General features: G+C 47.9%; 1 protein-coding gene across 7 annotated transcripts in view; it reads left to right on the forward strand.

Moving 5' to 3' along the window:
- Positions 1-4,135: 4,135 nt before the first annotated feature.
- LOC140485559 (electrogenic sodium bicarbonate cotransporter 1-like) overlaps positions 4,136-20,341 on the forward strand; it is a 219,164-nt gene continuing 202,958 nt past the window's right edge. For 2 of the 7 annotated variants that reach the window (XM_072583787.1, XM_072583788.1), the window contains exon 1: positions 4,136-4,533. The gene's annotated coding sequence lies outside the window, so the exon portion shown is untranslated. The remainder of the gene's footprint in view (positions 4,534-20,341) is intronic. The other 5 variants (XM_072583790.1, XM_072583791.1, XM_072583792.1 and 2 more) reach the window with 3 other exon arrangements.

Below are 20,341 nucleotides of genomic sequence, written 5' to 3' on the forward strand. Positions count from 1 at the left end.
AGGGGAACTGTACTGTCACACGCTAATGTTCCCAGTGTAGTACTGAAGGGGAGCTGCACTGTCACACGCTGATGTTCCCAGTGAAGTACTGAAGGGGAGCTGCACTGTCACACGCTAATGTTCCCAGTGTAGTACTGAAGGGGAACTGCACTGTCACACGCTGATGTTCCCAGTGAAGTACTGAAGGGGAGCTGCACTGTCACACGCTAATGTTCCCAGTGTAGTACTGAAGGGGAGCTGCACTGTCACACGCTGATGTTCCCAGTGCAGTAGTGAAGGGGAGCTGCACGGTCAGTGGCTGATGTTCCCAGTGCTGTACTGAAGGGGAGCTGCACTGTCACAACCTCATGTTCCCAGTGTAGTACGGAAGGAGAGCTGCTCTGTCACGCGCTGATGTTCCCAGTGCAGTACTGAAGGGGAGCTGCACTGTTAGTGGCTGATGTTCCCAGTGCAGTACTGAAGGGGATCTGCTCTGTCACACGCTGATGTTCCCAGTGCAGTACTGAAGGGGAGCTGCACTGCCAGGGGCTGTTGTTCCCAGTGCTGTACTGAAGGGGAGCTGCACTGTCACACACTGATGTTCCCAGTGCAGTACTGAAGGGGAGTTGCACTGTCACAGGCTAATGTTCCCAGTGAAGTACTGAAGGGGAGCTACACTGTTAGTGGCTGATGTTCCCAGTGCAGTACTGAAGGGGATCTGCTCTGTCACACGCTGATGTTCCCAGTGCAGTACTGAAGGGGAGCTGCACTGCCAGGGGCTGTTGTTCCCAGTGCTGTACTGAAGGGGAGCTGCACTGTCACACACTGATGTTCCCAGTGCAGTACTGAAGGGGAGCTGCACTGTCACAGGCTAATGTTCCCAGTGAAGTACTGAAGGGGAGCTACACTGTTAGTGGCTGATGTTCCCACTGCAGTACTGAAGGGGAGCTGCGCTGTCACACGCTGATGTTCCCAGTGAAGCACTGAAGGGGAGCTGCACTGTCACACGCTCATGTTCCCAGTGCTGTACTGAAGGGGAGCTGCACTGTCACACACTGATGTTCCCAGTGCAGTACTGAAGGGGAGCTGCACTGTCACAGGCTAATGTTCCCAGTGAAGTACTAAAGGGGAGCTGCACTCTCACACACTGATGTTCCCAGTGCAGTGCTGAAGGGGAGCTGCACTGTCACACGCTGATGTTCCCCGCGCAGTAATGAAGGGGACCTGCACTGTCACACACTGATGTTCCCAGCGCAGTAATGAAGGGGAGCTGCACTGTCACACACTGATGTTCCCAGCGCAGTAATGAAGGGGAGCTGCACTGTCACACACTGATGTTCCCAGTGCAGTACTGAAGGGGAGCTGCACTGTCACACACTGATGTTCCCAGTGCAGTTCTAGAGGGGAGCTGCACTGTCACACGCTGATGTTCCCAGTGCAGTACTGAAGGGGAGCTGCACTGTCACATGCTGATATTCCCAGTGCAGTACTGAAGGGGAGCTGCACTGTCACATGCTGATTTTCACAGTGTAGTACTGACGGGGAGCTGCACTGTCAGTGGATGATGTTTCCAGTGTTGTACTGAAGGGGAGCTGCACTGTCACACGCTGATGTTCCCAGTGCAGTACTGAAGGGGAGCTGCACTGTCACACGCTGATGTTCCTAGTGCAGTACTGAAGGGAAGCTGCACTGTCACACCCTGATGTTCCCAGTGCAGTACTGGAGGGGAGCTGCACTGTCACAAGCTGATGTTCCCAGTGTTGTACTGAAGGGGAGCTGCACTGTCACACGCTGATGTTCCCAGTGTAGTACTGAAGGGGAACTGCACTGTCACACGCTGATGTTACCAGTTTAGTACTGAAGTGGAGCTTCACTGTCACACGCTGATGTTCCCAGCACAGTACTGAAGGGGAGCTGCACTGTCACATGCTGATGTTCCCAGTGCAGTACTGAAGGGGAGCTGCACTGTCACACGCTGATGTTCACAGTGTAGTACTGAAGGAGAGCTACACTGTCACACACTGATGTTCCCAGTGCAGTACTGAAGGGGAGCTGCACTGTCACGCGCTGATGTTCCCAGTGCAGTACTGAAGGGGAGCTGCACTGTCAGGGGCTGATGTTCCCAGTGCAGTACTGAAGGGAAGCTACACTGTCAGGGGCTGATGTTCCCAGTGCCACACTGAAGGGGAGCTGCTCTGTCAGGGGCTGATGTTCCCAGTACAGTACTGAAGGGAAGCTACACTGTCAGGGGCTGATATTCCCAGTGCCGTACTGAAGGGGAGCTGCACTGTCACACGCTGATGTTCCCAGTGTAGTACTGAAGGGGAACTGCACTGTCACACGCTGATGTTACCAGTTTAGTACTGAAGGGGAGCTTCACTGTCACACGCTGATGTTCCCAGCACAGTACTGAAGGGGAGCTGCACTGTCACATGCTGATGTTCCCAGTGCAGTACTGAAGGGGAGCTGCACTGTCACACGCTGATGTTCCCAGTGCAGTGCTGAAGGGGAGCTACATTGTCGCAGCTGTTGCCTTTCAGATGGGACGTTAAACAGAAACTCTACCTGCGTTTTCAGGTTTGGTAATGATCATGCTGCCAATATTTTGAACAGCAAGTGGATTAGAATATAAGTTTTATAAGACCAATAGCAGAAACAGACCGTTCAGCCCATCGAGTCTGCTGTGCCTTCAATTAAATCATGGCTGTTTTGTAACCCCCAAGTCCGCTTTCTACCTTTCCCCAGAAACACCGTCACTAATTAAGGTCTGATTATCCCAGTCTTGAACATGACCTGACCCCCCCCCCCTCCCCGACACACACAGCCATGAAGAATCCCTAACCTCTGAGAGAAGGAACAGTTTGCGATTTTACACAAGATTTGTTTCTGGAAGGCATTAACAGCTGATTCAGCAAGTCATTTTTCAAAACGTTTCTTATGAGATCTTGCTATGCAAATTGGTTGTTAATTTTCCCCCATTACAACAGTGGTTATACTTCGGAATTGAAACAAAGAGGAAACCCCCCATGTGTCGCCGTGAAGCGCCTCACTGGGGTTACTGCATGCCTTTTTCTGGGGAGAGACCTGGGTTTTTTTGGTGTGGTTTGGAGGGGGAGGATGAAGGTGGTGTTGGAAGTGGCTCTCTCTGTCTGTGTGTGTCTGTGTCTGTGTGTGTTTGTCTGTGTCTGTGTGTGTCTGTCAGTGTCTGTGTGTGTCTGTGTCTGTGTGTGTGTCTGAGTGTGTTTGTCTGTGTCTGTGTGTGTGTCTGTCTGTATCTGTTTGTTTGTGTGTCTGTCTGTGTGTTTGTCTGTGTGTGTCTGTCTGTGTCTGTGTGTCTGTGAGTTTGTCTGTGTGTGTATGTCTGTCTGTCTGTGTGTTTGTCTGTGTCTGTGTGTCTGTGTGTTTATCTGTGTGTGTCTGTCTGTCTGTGTTTGTTTGTGTGTCTGTCTGTGTGTGTCTGTGTGTTTGTTTGTGTGTCTGTCTGTCTGTCTGTGTGTCTGTCTGTGTGTATGTCTGTCTGTCTGTGTGTTTGTCTGTGTCTGTATGTCTGTGTGTTTATCTGTGTTTGTTTGTGTGTCTGTCTGTGTGTGTCTGTGTGTTTGTTTGTGTGTCTGTCTGTCTGTGTGTGTCTGTCTGTGTGTTTGTCTGTGTGTGTGTGAACCAGTAGAGAGCGCTCCTCCACAGGCTGCCCCGCCACACACACACAGACAGACACAGTTCGGCGTCTGATATCAGATTATAAAAAACACACACATGAAACTTTGCAGCTCGTGGTCGGAGACCAACAGTTACTAAACTTTACAGTAAAACTGAAATAACTGCTTTGTCCCGGAAATGTGGAGATTATTTGATGTGTTCCCTGGCTGCAGACACTTGCATGGGACTGTCTCGCTTTGCTAAACACAAATGTTTGCGAAATATAAAACAAGTGAAAGGAACTTAGGATGGTAGGAAGAGAAACTGCTGGGGGAGGGAAATCCGTATAAACGCTGAATGCACACTATTCACTTGCCTGGCTGTGTCTAAAACCATGCTCTTGTATCGCATGTGGTTCTTATACTGACTTTGGAATTGAGCTAATTCTGTTAGAGATGCTGGAGGTTCACATTAGTGCAACTCTCCAAGGGTCGGTCAGCAGAGGACTAAAGTCCCTTTAACAGGGCACTTTGACCCCTTGAAGATCTTGCCTCCCACTTGGCTGAGTGACGTGGTACAAGACCGGCTCTTTAAATATGGAAAGGCAACTTGGACTCTGAGTTACTCAAGAGCCAGAGAGAAAGGCGGCGTGTGTGTGAGGGAGAGAGAACTGGAGCGGCCAATTACACACTGAGGCAGGAACTATCCAAGGACAGACAGACACACACAGACACAGAGAGGAAATCCTCCCTCTCTGTGTCCTCTCCCAAAACTGCGGCCGCATGTTGTGACAGTGAGTCTGGGCAGAGACTGACACACACACACAGAGACAGAGAGAAGTGCCTGACCGTCAGACTCTGTGCCCAGGCGGGGTGTGGGGGCAGGAAGACCTCGGGAGACCCTGGACACAGCTCGGAGGTAAGAAGCAGCAGAGGCTTGAGCTATTATTGACTGGTCTCTGCAGCAGCAAGTCCAGCGAAGAATGAGAAGGGTATTGTATGTGTCTGGGTATTGTTCAGTGTGTGAGACAGAGAGAGGGGTTCTGACTGTACAGCATTGTCTGCGAGGGAGAGGGGGTTTTCTGTGAGTACGGAGCATTGACTGAGAGGGGGGTGGAAGAGAATTGTCTGTGAGCATTGTTAAATGTGTGTGTGTGAGTTAAGAGAGAGGATTATATGAGAGAGATAATGTGAGAGAGAGAGCTTTGTTCAGTGACTGTGTTAGAGAGAGAGGCGAGAGGGCTAGAAGTGTATTGTAAGTGAATGCCTGGGGTTTCTGTGTCTCTGTATGACTGTGTGTGTCGGTGTGTGCCGAGGGTGGGGGAAGATCAGTTTTTGTGTCGCTTTCCTGGCTGTTGTGGAGCAGCGATTGCCCGAGTCCCCTTGAGGACAAAGAGAGTGTGCGGGACACGGGTTTTTTTGTGTGAGATGGTAGTGGTCGGGGAGGGTGGGGATGTTCGGAGGGAGGGTGTGTGTGGGTGGGGAGGTGGTGGAGCGTGTTTCCTGCATCTCGGGCGGGGGGCTGAGTTTGGAAATGAATGAAGGGAGACGGGCAGTGGGATTGTGTTTCACTTTGTGCTCCTGAGGACTGTGTTGTGGTCGGTGGGGGAGCCACGTGTTTCTCCAGTCTGAGCCACCATGTGAAACAATCCACACCACAGAGGCACAGGATTAGGCCATTCAGCCCATCCAGCCTGCCCCACCATCGAATGAAGGCTGATCTGTTTCTCAACCCCATTCTCCTGCCTTCTCCAGTAACCAGATCCCTTAATAATCAAGAACCTATCTATCTCTGTCTCACATACACTCAATGACTTGGCATGCAAAACTCTGACTGGGACTGGGGGGGGGGGCAGAATACCCTGGCTGTTCATGCTGGCCGAGGGGGTGACAGGGTGGGCAGGGATGTGCCCAGATTTGCTTCATTCACTTCACACTCCCAACATTGTGGGATCAAGTCACATTGCGAGAGAGATTGACACAAAATCGATACTAACACATTACTACAGTACTGAGGCAGTGCCGCACTGTCGGAGGGTCAGTGATGAGGGAGTGCCGCACTGTCGGAGGGTCAGTGCTGAGGGGGTGCTGCACTGTTGGTGGGTCAGTGATGAGGGAGTGCTGCACTGTCAGAGGGTCAGTACTGAGGGAGTGGGCACTGTCGGAGGGTCAGTGATGAGGGAGTGCCGCACTGTTGGAGGGTCAGTGCTGAGGGAGTGGGCACTGTCGGAGGGTCAGTCTTGAGGCAGTGCCACACTGTTGGAGGGTCAGTGCTGAGGGAGTGCCACACTGTCACAGGGTCAGTGCTGAGGGAATGCCATACTGTCGGAGGGTCAGTGCTGAGGCAGCGGGCACTGTCGGAGGGTCAGTGCTGAGGGAGTGTCGCACTGTCGGAGGGTCAGTGCTGTGGGAGTGCCACACTGTCGGAGGGTCAGTGCTGAGGGAGCGCCGCACTGTCGGAGGGTCAGTACTGAGGGAGTGCTGCACTGTCGGAGGGGCAGTGCTGAGGGAGTGTCGCACTGTCACAGGGTCAGTGCTGAGGGAATGCTGCACTGTTGGAGGGTCAGTGCTGAGGGAGTGGGCACAGTCGGAGGGTCAGTGCTGAGGGAGCGGGCACTGTCAGAGGGTCAGTGCTGAGGGAGTGCCGCACTGTCAGAGGGTCAGTGCTCAGGGTGTGCCGCACTATCATAGGGTCAGTGCTGAGGGAGTGCCGCACCGTCAGAGGGTCAGTGCTGAGGGTGTGCCGCACTATCATAGGGTCAGTGCTGAGGCAGTGCCGCACTGTCAGAGGGTCAGTGCTGAGGGATTGCCGCACTGTCAGAGGGTCAGTGCTGAGGGAGTGCCACACTGTCGGAGGGTCAGTGCTGAGGGAGTGCCGCACTGTCAGAGGGTCAGTGCTGAGGGAGTGCCGCACTGTCAGAGGGTCAGTGCTCAGGGTGTGCCGCACTATCATAGGGTCAGTGCTGAGGGAGTGCCGCACCGTCAGAGGGTCAGTGCTGAGGGAGTGCCGCACCGTCAGAGGGTCAGTGCTGAGGATGTGCCGCACTATCATAGGGTCAGTGCTGAGGCAGTGCCGCACTGTCAGAGGGTCAGTGCTGAGGGATTGCCACATTGTCGGAGGGTCAGGATTGTGGAATGCTTCACTGTTGATGCCGTGGTCTTTAAATGAGAAACTAATCCATGGCTCTAGCTGCGATCTCAGGCTGATGTAAAGGATCCCAGGTGTGTGCTGGAAGAAGAGCAGGGTATTTCTCTCCTTGTGATAATGAGTATTTCCCAAGGAATCTCACTCAAAACAGATTTTTCTGCACACTTTTCCATTGCTGTTTGCTCTACTATCCCCTCCAGTGTACTTTTCCTGGCCTACAAGCTGTGTTTAAAAGCCGTGAAATCTTGTAAGGTGCTAGAGAAATGCAGGTGTTTCTCCACCTGAGACTGCCACAGGAACAATGTAGAGGTGAGATCCCTGACTTTTTGATCAGTTCAGTGCTTCAGTGCTGTCCCGTCTTGGGGCTGTGAGAGCTGATGGTAAAGTGCAGTGTAACCAGCTGGTCTAAATCTGAAAAATTTCAAATCTTCCTTTAGCAGTGACCCAAACTCAGTACAATCCTCTGTCTTCACATCCCATCCACCTTGCTCGCTCTCTGCACGATATACTGACTGTGCTCCTTTCCTTCCCCAGGATTACTGGCTGTGCATTTATATAGCATTTATCTTACCCTTTGGAAGTGTTTTGTTGTCACTAAGCCCTTTATAAAGTGTCGTCATTGTTGTAAAGTAGGAACTCTGGCAGGGTTAGCTTTCCCAGACAGGTAATGACCAGATAATCTGTGTTTTTTTTAACAATGGTGATTGAAGGATAAATGTTAGCTAGCTCACTTCAGTCAAATGTTCTCTGTTGTATAATGGCTATCTGATTTATTTTTCGTGTGTCCCTGCAAGGGCAGATGGGGTTCAGTTTAACACCTCTGTCTAAATTCTGGATTAGTGGTGCTGGAAGAGCACAGCAGTTCAGGCAGCATCCAAGGAGCAGCGAAATCGACGTTTCGGGCAAAAGCCCTTCATCAGGAATAAAGGCAGAGAGCCTGAAGCGTGGAGAGATAAGCTAGAGGAGGGTGGGGGTGGGGAGAAAGTAGCATGGAGTACAATGGGTGAGTGGGGGAGTGGGACAGGAGTTTTTACCTCTGTCTAAAGACAGCTCCGCTGATAGTGCTGCACTCCATTAACCCTGGCTCTGGGGCTGTCAGCCTGGATTTTGTACTGGCTCAAAGTAGCCTTGACTAATCAGCAAGAGAGACATCGAACATGTTGGCGCAGTACAGGCCTTTCGGCTCCTCGATGTTGCACCGACCTGTGAACTCAATCTGACGCCCATCAATCCTCCACTATTCCATTCTCGTCCATACGTCTATCCTATGACCATTGAAATGCCCTGAAAGTTGGTGAGTTTGTTTTGTGTCCCTGTCTGAATTAAGGAAGTTTATAGGGGATTATCAGTATTTCCCCCTCCCCCCTCAGTGATGAAGAGTTCCTAAACCAGAACACTTGTCTCTTTATGAAGGTTTATGAAGTTTTGACTTCAAACGTTATAAGGAGCTCGCACAATGAAAGCTTGGCCTTTTCTTTGATGTAACATCCAGGTTACACACTGTCCCTTTGTTTTGAGGGGAACGTTAAAAATCCTGTGGCTCTATTTTGAGGAGCAGGCTTGTCCTCCCCATTGGGTGTTTTTTTTAACGGTGAAGGGTAACCGCAGAATGTTCATCCCAGCTTCTTCAAACATGGTCTTTAAAAACGGGGTATTGCTGTATACAAATTGGCTGCTGCTTGCCCTCCAAAACAACCTGATGCTTCAGAAAGGGTTTTGCTGGCAGAGGTAATGAAAGATGCTATGTCAATGCGTTGTTCCTGAGTACACTTCTCGTGTACATACAACAAGTCTCTCTCACATTATCAGCCTCCACACTTTCCAATCACAAGCATACAGAACACTCAGTCCCCATCACCCTATACCCAGTAGTTGCATAGCGCTGTTGCCCCTCGCTGTTAAAAACCCCACTCACACCTGTGACTGCTGTCTACGGGACCTCCACCCCCAATAAAACACCCTCATATACACTGTCACACGTTCACTTACTCTCACACTGTCTCTCTCTCACACACACATACAAACACACACAATCACTCATGCTCTCACACACAATCTGTCATACACACACACTCTTCTTTCACACACACTCTCTCATACACACACCCTCTGTCTCAAACACACACACACACACACATACAGTCTCTCACATACACTCTCTCTCACACACACACACATTTACACACACAAACACACACACTCTCTTAACACAATCTTTCACACACGTACTCTCACACATTCACACTCCCACACACCCTCAAGCTCTCTCAATCTCACACACACTCTCTCATACACTTGCACACACACTCTCTCACACACACCCTCTCTCACACTCACATACTCACACACACGTTCTCATACATTCTCTCACTCTCACACACTTGCTCACTCTCACCCTCTTTTACACACACTCTGTCATGCACACTCACTCACACACACTGTCTAACACATACACTCTCGCACACGCACACACATACTCTCTCACACACTCTCTCTCACACACACACTCTCATACATGCACCCTCTGTCTCACACACACTCTTCTCTCACACACACTCTTCTCTCTCACACACACTCTGTCACACACACACTCTCTCACACACACACTCTTCTCTCTCACACACACTCTGTCACACACACACTCTCTCACACACACACTCTCTCTCACACACTCTTCTCTCACACACACACACTCTCTCACGCACACACTCTCTCTCATACACGCACCCTCTGTCACACACACCCTTCTCTCACACACACACACTCTCTCACACACACACTCTCTCACACACACACTCTCTCACACACACACACTCTCTCTCACACACACACACTCTCTCACACACACACACACTCTCTCACACACACTCTCACACACACACTCTCTCACACACACACACTCTCCCACACACACACTCTCATACATGCATCCTCTGTCTCACACACACTCTTCTCTCACACACTCTCTCACACACACACTCTCCCACACACACACACTCTCATACACACACTCTCTCTCATACACGCACCCTCTGTCACACACACTCTTCTCTCACACACACATTCTCTCACACACATGCACTCTTACACATACACATTCTTTCTCAAACACACACACCTTCTCACACAAACATGCACTCTCACACACTCGCACACTATCTCATTCACACACATACACACACTCTCTCACATACATGCCCTATCTCTCTCACACACATGCACTTTCTCCCGCACACACACTCTTCTCTCTCTATCTGACACACACACACACGTGCACGCACACACACATACTCTCTCTCACACACACACACACATTCTCTTATGCACACACACTCTTTCACTCACACACTCTCTCACTCATACACACACACACACACACACAGAGCTGTCTGTTGGTTTTGCCTGTGACAATGTTAACTCTCCTACTCTAGAAAGGCAGCATCCTGCAGACCACTGTTGTCATCTGGGGAATGTAACAGTCAGTTTATGTACAGCAAGATCCACCTGCAAGGGCAAAGTGAGAATGACCACGTCTGCTTTTTCCTGATACTGGCAGAGGGATCACTATGCCAGGACCTCATAAATAAACACTATTCTTCTCTGCCAAAAACTTTCCTGATGTTCCAGACCAACATTTATCCCTCAACTGACAAAATTATCTGGTTGTTCTCACATTGGTTTTGATGGCATCACGCAATACACAAACCACTCTTAACAAAAAGGCGAGACCTTGCTTTGCTTCCATCCAGATTTGTAGATGGATCAGATCCCACACAGAGATATGGATTAGATGGTGCAGTTTGACAGCAACAATTGCAAAAATGTCAGCCAGTACCATTGGGCCTCCTCCTCCTCTCCCTCTGTTTCTCTTTGATGTAACTTGAGATTTTTGCAAGAGTTTGTGGATTGTGGAAGGTGGATTAAAATTGACGTTTCAGGCAAAAGACCTTCTCTTTTGCCCCAACGTCGATTTTACTGCTCCTCGGATGCTGTGCTTTTCCAGCACCTCTCATCCAGAATCTGGCTCCCAGCATCTGCAGTCACGGTTTTTATGAAGGTGGATTAATGTTTGATGTCCTGCTTGTGTTCCCTTTGGCTTTCGGTATCCACAGAGAAGGGAAGGAAGAAGTTTTCGTGTGTTGTGCTAGTAATTTTTTCCAATGATTCATTCTACTGTAATTTATTCTAATGTATTATTTCAACATGATGTCTCATGATTTATTTAATTTTAAATTCTGTTATAATTCTGTTAAACAATGTTGTAACCACAACTGGATGGGAGTATGAGGAATATTTGAGGACTCTGGGACTATACTTGATGGAGTTGTGAAGGGTGAGGTGGAATCTAATTGAAACATCCTGAAAGGCCTGGACAGAGTGGATCTTGGGAAGATGGTAGGAGAGACTGGGACCTGAGGGTACCACCTTAGAGTAAAGGGAAAACCCTTTAGAATGGAGATAAGGAGAAACTTCTTCAGCCAGAGAGTGGGGAATCTATGGAATGCATTGCCACAGAAGGCAGTGGAGGCCAGGGCATTGTGTGCATTTAAGACAGAGATAGATAGGTTCTTGATTGTTAAGGGGATCAAGGGTTATGGGGAGAAAGTGTGAAAACGTAGTTGAGAAACTGATCAGCCATGATTGAATGGGGGAGCAGACTCAGTGGGCTGAATAGCTTAATTTCTGCTCCTATGTCTTATGGTCTTATGGTATAAACGTCCTCCAGGTAAATATTGGGAATTTTCAACTCATTGCCTTTGGTGTCCAAATTGCCGCTATCACACCTCCTGTTAGAAAATAACCCAGACTCTGTGTAACCTTGTTTCCTTTGTTGACCAGACGTTACGAGTCTAGAAGTGTATTGATGTCATTACTCAGATCTCCTGGTTCTCCCTTCATAGCTGCATCTGAATCTGTTCCTGCTTTGTCCTGTCTCCTTGGCTGGTTGCCAAGCTCTGGTTGGAGAACTTGCAGGCGAATCCACTGAATTTGTTGGCCAATTGGCAATTGAGTGGCATGTGTTGGCTGTTCCTCAGGAATCAGTGACTCCCTCCCCAGGGTGGGGGGGGGGGAAGGCTGAGGGAGTGGGGTGAGGGTGGCACAGCTGGCTGCCCTGTATAAGACTGGCAGACTTCCATCACCCATCAGTTCCACAGGAAGACCGGGGGTCCACTTGTTGAGGGGGAGGTGGAGTTTGTGGGTTAAGTTAAAAAAATCACACAACACCAGGTTATAGTCCAACAGGTTTAATTGGAAGCACTAGCTTTCAGAGCGACGCTCCTTCATCAGGTGATAGTGGAGGGCTCGATCGTAACACAGAATTTATAGCAAAAATTTGCAGTGTGATGTAACTGAAATTATACATTGAAAAATTGATTGTCTGTTAAGCCTTTCATCTGTTAGAATAGAGGAAGTCAGTTGCAAGGGGTGGAGATGGCTGTCTGTGGGAACCCCCTCTTTCACATTGAAGGACATTTAGTGCCTTTAAAAGAGGGGTCATGCCCTTAAGCCACCCATTGGAGGTTGCTGGCCAATCCCATCTGGTTTCTCCTATGAACCTATGAATCAGGAGAAGGAATAGACCATTCAGCCTCTCCAGCCTGCTGTGTCATTCAGTGAGATCATTGGCTGATCTGATTTTTATCCTCAAGCCTACATTCCCACCTGCCCTTGGTAACCTTACATCCATAAGAACCGACATACACCTGCCTTAAAAATATTCAGGGACTCTACTTTCATCGCTTTTTCAGGAAGAGAGCTCCAAACATGATAGAGATATAGGAGCAAGAGTCTGTTCCACCATTCACCAAGATCATGGCTGATCTAATCATCCTCAACTCCATTTTCCAGCCTTACCCTCATAACCATCTGTGAGAGAAAAGAAATCACCTCATCGCTGTCTTAGATGGGTGACCCCTAATTCTTAAGCATTGGCACCTTGTTCTAGCTTGTTCCTCTCCACAGTCTCCCTGCAAAGACCCTTCAGCATCTTGTATGTTTCAATCAAGTTGACTTTTACTCCAGCAGATACAAGACTAACCCCTCCCACCTTTCCTCATATGCCAACCTGTTCATTTCTGGTGTTAGTCTGGGAAACCATCTCAGAACTGCCTCCAATGCATTTACATCCTGTCTTAAATAAGGAGACCAAACTGTACGGAATACTCCAGAGATGCTCTCACAGGGCCCGGTATCACTGAAGAATAGCTTTTCTATTTTTGTATTTAATTCCCCTTCTGATAAATGATAACATTCGACTAGCTTTCCTGATTACTTGCTGTACCAACGCATGAACCTTCTGTGATTCATCACGAGAACACCTAGGTCTCTCTCCTGGAGAGGGATTCTGGCCCCTCTCCCTATTTTCATTCAAACAGGGCAGAGCCCAAATGAGAGAAGCAGGGAGAGGAAGGGTCTGAGGAAGGGTCACCAGACCCGAAACATTAACTCTGATTTCTCCGCACAGATGCTGCCAGACCTGCTGAGCTTTTCCAGCAATTTCTGTTTTTGTTTGAGATCTAAAGGGGTGGGAGGAGACTCATAAGCACCAGCTAAGAGTTGGGCTGAATGGCCTGTTTCTGAAAAGGCTTGTACCTGTACTGTATTGAAATAACATGAAGGAGACAAGGATCCCTCATCATCCTTTATTTAGCTGTGCATAGGCTCAGAAAGTGATCAGAACCTCTGAATTGCCTGTTTCTTTTTTTTAAGCATGAACAGGATGTCTGACACTCCTATTTGTTTTTTTTCTTTATTCTTTTTTTTTCTTTTAGTGAACAGAACTTTGGACACTCCTGTTCTTTTTTATTATTTTTCTTTTAGGGCTTATTTTCCCCAGCACCCGTGTTGTGTGTGTGCAGGTGTGAGACACAGTGAAAGAGAATCGCCTGTTTCTAACTGTCAGCCAGGGCCCCCTGATTGGCCCCAGGTTAACAGCCCCAATCAGGGATCTCAGGGTAAATGAGATCCACCTGGTTTTTGTTCCAATCACTAATGCCTCCCCACCTCATGTTCAGGGATTCACATCGGATTCTTTCCTTGTTGCCTCTCCTGGGATATTTTCAGCCCAGGTCCAGTTCCTCTGACTGTGATGTGGACACGGGAATAATCAAATAGGAATAGCCCTGTGTGCAACTACAGGGATAGCTCCGGCCGAGTTACTGATGGGGATAAGACTCCGCACCAGATATTCCTGGACTTGGGGGGGGGGAAGGGCGTGGGGGTGGGGGGGTGAGGGGGGGGTTGGTTTTGGTGGGGGTGGAATGGTGGCTGGAATGTCAGTGCCAACCATGTGCCTCCTGGAAGTGAGAGACGGATTACTTTGTGTATATTCCATGTAATTCTGTGTAAGATGAGGAGAGGGAGAGTGCTGGCTGGACTTGTAAGTACTCATGGGGAGATTAGCATTGACTGTGAAGAAGCAGCTGTTGGTGCAGCTGAGGAAAGTCTGGCCTTGGGTTTGCTCAGCTGGGCCATTGCTTCAGGAACATTTTTTGTTAATACGTTACTTGGTCTGCGTTTATGACAGGTGTTCAGTGTGTCTTTTTTCACATTGAGAGATCTTCACAAGTGCAGTCATGTTGCGAGATCCCCAGGTATTTGAACCTCAGCTGCTGGCCAGTGTAGACCTGCCAAGGCTGGGTAAGCGTGGTTAGTGCCAACAATGGTTAGTTCTGGTGAGGCTGGGGCAGCGTGAGGAATTGACAGCGCTGGATGTGGTTATTCACCTGCAGCAGCAGGAGGTTTAATTAATTTGTAAAATGTCATCTTTTTGCAGCATACTTTCAAGGCCAGAATGACTAATTTCATTGCTATCTGATATTAGATGGAGCTGAAATGTCAAAAGTGGTGATAAAATGAGTTTCACATCGGGTGGGATGAAAGAATTTGCGCAGTTCAGTCACCAGCCTGAAAGTATTAATGCTCAAGGGTCTTGATAAAGTAGACAGGCAGAGGGTGGTGGTGGAGGGTTGTTTTTCAGACTGGAGGCCTGTGACCAGTGGAGTGCCACAAGGATCGGTGCTGGGTCCACTGCTTTTTGTCATTTATATAAACGATTTGGATGTGATCATAGCAGGTATAGTTAGTAAGTTTGCCACTCAGGTGGATTGAGCTTGTAAGAAGGCCTAAGGTGTATTAGCGTTCATTAGCAGAGGGATTGAATTCGAGAGTCGTGAGGTGATGTTGCAGCTGTACAAGACTTTGGTTAGGCCACATTTGGAGTACTGTGTGCAGTTCTGGTCACCTCACTTTAGGAAAGATGTGGAAGCTTTGGAGAGGGTGCAGAGGAGATTTACCAGGATGTTGCCTGGAATGGAGAATAGGTCGTATGAGGATAGGTTGAGAGTGCTAGGCCTTTTCTCACTGGAACGGCGAAGGATGAGGGGTGACTTGATAGAGGTTTATAAGATGATCAGGGGAATAGATAGAGTAGACAGTCAGAGACTTTTTCCCTGGGTACAACAGAGTGTTATAAGGGGACATAAATTTAAGGTGAAGGGTGGAAGGTATAGGGGGGATGTCAGGAGTAGGTTCTTTACCCAGAGAGTGGTGGGGGCATGGAATGCGCTGCCTGTGGGAGTGGCAGAGTCAGAATCATTGGTGACCTTTAAGCAGCATTTGGATAGGTACATGGATAGGTGCTTAAGCTAGGACAAATGTTCAGCACAACATCGTGGGCCGAAGGGCCTGTTCTGTGCTGTATTGTTCTATGTTCTATGTTCTATGACACCAAAATTGGAGGTATAGTAGACAGTGAAGAGGGTTACCTCAGATTACAACAGGATCTTGATCAGATGGGCCAATGGGCTGAGAAGTAAGTGGCAGATGGAGTTTAATTCAGATAAATGCGAGGTGCTGCATTTTGGGAAAGCCAACCTTAGCAGGACTTGTACACTTAATGGTAAGGTTCTAGAGAATGTTGCTGAATAAAGAAACGTTGGAGCGCAGGTTCATAGCTCCTTGAAAGTGGAGTCGCAGGTAGATAGGATAGTGAAGAAGGTATGCTCTCCTTTATTGGTCAGAGTTTGAGTACAGGGGTTGGGCAGCCATGTTGCGGCTGTACAGGACTTTGGTTAGGCCACTGTTGGAATATTGTGTGCAATTCTGGTCTCCTTCCTATCGTAAAGATATTGTGAAACTTGAAAGGGTTCAGAAAAGGTTTACAAGGATGTTGCCAGTGTTGGAGGATCTGAGCTATCGGGAGAGGCTGAACAGACTTGGACTGTTTTCCCTGGAGCGTCGGAGGCTGAGGGGTGACCTTATAGAGGTTTACAAAATTATGAGGGAGATGGATAGGATAAGTCGACAAAGTCTTTTCCCTGGGGTCAGGGAGTCCACAACTAAAGGGCATAGGTTTAGGGTGAAAGAGGAAAGATATAAAAGAGACCTAAGAGGTAACTTTTTCACACAGAGGGTGGTACGTGTATGGAATAAGCTGCCAGAGGAAGTGGAGGAGGCTGGTACAATTGCAACATTTAAAAGGCATTTGGATGAGTATACGAATAGGAAGGGATAAGAAGGATATGGGCCAAGTGCTGGCAAGTGGGACTAGATTGGGTTTGAATATCTGGTCGGCGTGGACGGGTTAGACCAAAGGGTTTGTTTCCGTGCTGTACATCTCTATGACTCTCTGACTCTGTAACACAGCAAGCCAGGCAGCATTAGGAGGTGGAGAAGTCAATGTTTCGGATGTATCCCATTTCCACCTCCTGATGCTGCCTGACTTGCTGTGTTTTTCCAGCCTCCTGCCTGTTCACTTTGGATTCCAGCATCTGCAGTGTTTTTTGACTATAACCAAGCGTCTTGATAAAGCAGAAAAATCCAAACACTGGTGTAGGGGTCGGTCACCAGAAATTATGATTGTCATGGAGGTCTACAGCATGGAAACAGGCCCTTCAGCCCAACTTGGCCATGCTGCCCAGTTTTTACAATTGAACTAGTGCCATTTGCCTGCATTTGGTCCATACTCTCCATACCTACCCTATTCAGATGCCTGTCTAACTGTTTCTTAAATGATAAAATTATATTCGCTTCCACCATTACATCTGGCAACCCATTCCAGACACTCACCACCCTCTTTGTGAAACAAATTGCCCCTCTGCACCCTGTTGTATCTCTCCCCACTCACCTTAAACCAGTGCCATCTAATTTTCAAAGGGAAAAACTGTTGGCTATCTATCTTATCTATGCCCCTCATGGTTTTATAGACCTCTATAAGGTCACCCCTCGGTCTCCTACACTCTGGGGAAAAAGTCCCAGCCTATTCAACCTCTCCTTATAACTCAAATTTTCCAGTCCACATAACATCCTTATAAATCTTTTCTGCACTGTTTTTAGTGTAATCCTTCCGATAGTACAACACCAGGTTATAGTCCAACAGGTTTAACTGGAAGCACTCCTTCATCAGGAGCGGCACTTCGAAAGCTAGCGCTTCCAAATAAACCTGTTGGACTATAACCTGGTGTTCTGTGATTTTTAACTTTGTATACCCCAGTCCAACACCGCCATCTCCAAATCATGACTTCCTATAGTAGGGTGACCAGACCTGCATAAAGTACTCCAAATGTGGCCTCCATCGTCTTGTGCAGCTGCAACAAGATGTCCCAACTCCGATACTCAATTTTTAAAAAAAACATTCATTCACAGGTTGTGGTTTCACTGACTAGGTCAACAGTTATTTCCCATCATTAATTGCTCAGAAGGAGAACAAAAAACATAAGTGAACTAGATAGATTTTTAACAACAATGGTTTCATGGTCATCATGAGCAAGTCAATTCCAGATTTTTATTGAATTCAGATCCACCATGGTGGGATTTGAACCCAGGTCTTCAGGACATTATCTGGCCCTCAGGATTAATAGGAGAAAGTGAGGACTGCAGATGCTTGAGATCAGAGTCAAGTGTGTGGTGCTGGAAAAATGCAGCAGGTCAGGCAGCACCCGAGGAGCAGGAGAATCGACATTTTGGGCAAAAGCCCTTCATCAGGAATCGTGATGAAAGGTTTATGCCTGAAACGTTGATTCTCCCGCTTCTCAGATGCTGCCTGACCTGCTGTGCTTTTCTCTCAAGATTAATAGCCTAGTGACAGTGCCATTTGGGCACCACCTCCCTTTTATTGATTAAAGATCCTGAGTAGAGGTGAGGGGAAGAGCATCTAACAAAGTATTCTGTGGTCTGGAACACAGCCTGAAAAGACAGTGAAAGTAGATTCAATAATCAGAAGGGAATTTATGTGGGAAGTACATGGGACTGGGGCAATTGGGATGGTTCTTCCAAAGAGGCAGCACATGTCTGAGTCATGGAAACTCAGAAAATAGGGGTAGGAGTAGGCCATTCAGCCCTTCGAGCCTGCACTGCCATTCATATATGATCAGGCTGATTATGGTTTTCTCCATGGAATCATATAGTCCAGACGAGACCCTTCAGCCTACTGGGTCAACACTGACCAAATCTGCACTCAGCTCACTTCCCAGCACTTGGGCCATAAGCCTTGAATGGTGTGGAATCTTTTACCTTTCCCTGAGAGGACATGCAGGGCTTTAACATTTTTTTCCAAAAGTTACTGTCATGCAATCCCAGAATCCCAGTCCCGCTTTCTCCCCATAACCCGTGATCCCTTTAGCTGCACAGGTAATGTCCAGCTCTCTCTTGAATCTATCTCATGAACTGGTCCCAACCGCTTCCTGTGGGAGAGAATTCCACAGGTTCACAGCTCTCTGAGTGAAGACATTCACCCCAATCCCTTATTTTTAAACTGTGAATGGCCTCTTGCTGTGTTTCTAATTCTGTGAGATCCCAGAGTCTGACTGTGCTCACTCTTGCAGCCCGCTAGCACACCCAAGATCTGAGGCTATAACCCAGTCAAACATCTGAAATGAGCTGTTCATTACTTTGTAATTGATGTAAGTAATGCTAATGTCAGTTTGCCAGTCAGCTTGCATTTACTGACTCGCTATTAATCCATATCTGACCATAAAACTTACTCGTAATTAACTGCATTTCCAAATATGATGTAAGGCCAGTTTAATCTTTAATCTCTCGGTGTGACTGTCACATTCCCGTGAGATTGGTCGGGTTACCAACTCCCCAGGACTGGCCTGCAGTCTCCAGGGGAATTAAAAAGGAAGACTTGCATTCATATAGCACCTTTTTACCTCTACCTGCTTTTCAGTTAATGCAATAATCTTGAAGCGTAGTTACAGTATAGTGTAGGAAGCAGCCACTGTCGGTTTGCGCACAGCAAGATCCCACAAACAGCACTGTGAAAACGACTGAGAAAATCTGATTTTTTTAAAAAATTGTGGTGTGGATATAAGGGATAAGTATTGGCCAGGACACTGGTTGAACTCCCCTGCTCTTCACAGAGTCATAGAATCATATAGTCAAAAAGTGTGGTGCTGGTAAAGCACAGCTGGTCAGGCAGCATCTAAGGATACTTCCTGTGGTTTTCCAGCACCACACTTTTGAATCTAATCTGCAGCATCTGCAGTCCTCACTTTCTCCAGAGAATCATATAGTCCAGATGAGACCCTTCAGCCCACTGAGTCAACGCTGACCAAATTTGCACTCATCTCACTTCCCAGCACTTGGCCCATAGCCTTGAATGGTTTGGAATCTTTTACCTTTCCCTGAGAGGACAGGCAGGGCTAAAGGCAGAAGTGAGGACTGCGGATGCTGGAGATCAGAATCAAGATTAGAGTGGTGCTGGAAAAACACAGCAGGTCAGGCAGCATGTGAGGAGCAGGAAAATCAATTTCGGGCAAAAATCCTTCATCAGGAATCAGGCAAAAGGGCTTTACTTTAACATTTTTTCCAAAAGTTACTGTTACCAGCAGTGTAGGGAGAGCCGCAGCACTACGCTGGAATTTGAGCATGGATTTTCTATTCTAACTCCTGGATTGGGATTTGAACCATAAATGCATTATGCCTGTGATGGTGCCAATCACAAGAAGCAAGTGACAGATTAGTCAATTGGCTAATGAAGGGCCAACTTGATTTTCAGTAGACTGCGGGGACAGTGTGGATGGAGGTTTTGGGTGATAGTTGGGGGAGGTATGTGGAGGGGTTGGTGTTCAGAGGCAAACAGTCATGTGACAGAACCTACCAGAACACATTGGGTATGACCCCACCAGTATACCACCACAAGAACTGAAAACCCACTGTGTGAGCAATTAGGTTCCTGTCCTGAATGGTGCTTTCAAAACAAACTCAAGATTCAATGGGAATAAGGTGTACGTGTAAACTGCAAGAGTTATGGAGGAGGCACGGGCCTAGTTCTGAGGAAGGGTCACTTGACCCAAAACATTAGCTTTCATTTCTCTCCACAGATGCTGCCAGACCTGCCGAGCTTTTCCAGCAATGCTGCTGTAGTCAGTAAAATGACAGCGTTAGGAATCCTGTACCCCAGCTTGCTGTTCTGGGAACATTGGTTTCAAATTCCACCATGGCAGAGGTGGAATTTGAATTCAATAAAAGTCTGGAATTAGAGTCACAGTGTCATAGAGATGTACAGCACAGAATCAGACCCTTCGGTCCAACTTCTCCATGCCGACCAGATATCCTAAATTAATCTAGTCCC

Source organism: Chiloscyllium punctatum, chromosome 14 (genome assembly GCF_047496795.1).
Source record: "Chiloscyllium punctatum isolate Juve2018m chromosome 14, sChiPun1.3, whole genome shotgun sequence".
Taxonomy (NCBI): Eukaryota; Metazoa; Chordata; class Chondrichthyes; order Orectolobiformes; family Hemiscylliidae; genus Chiloscyllium; species Chiloscyllium punctatum.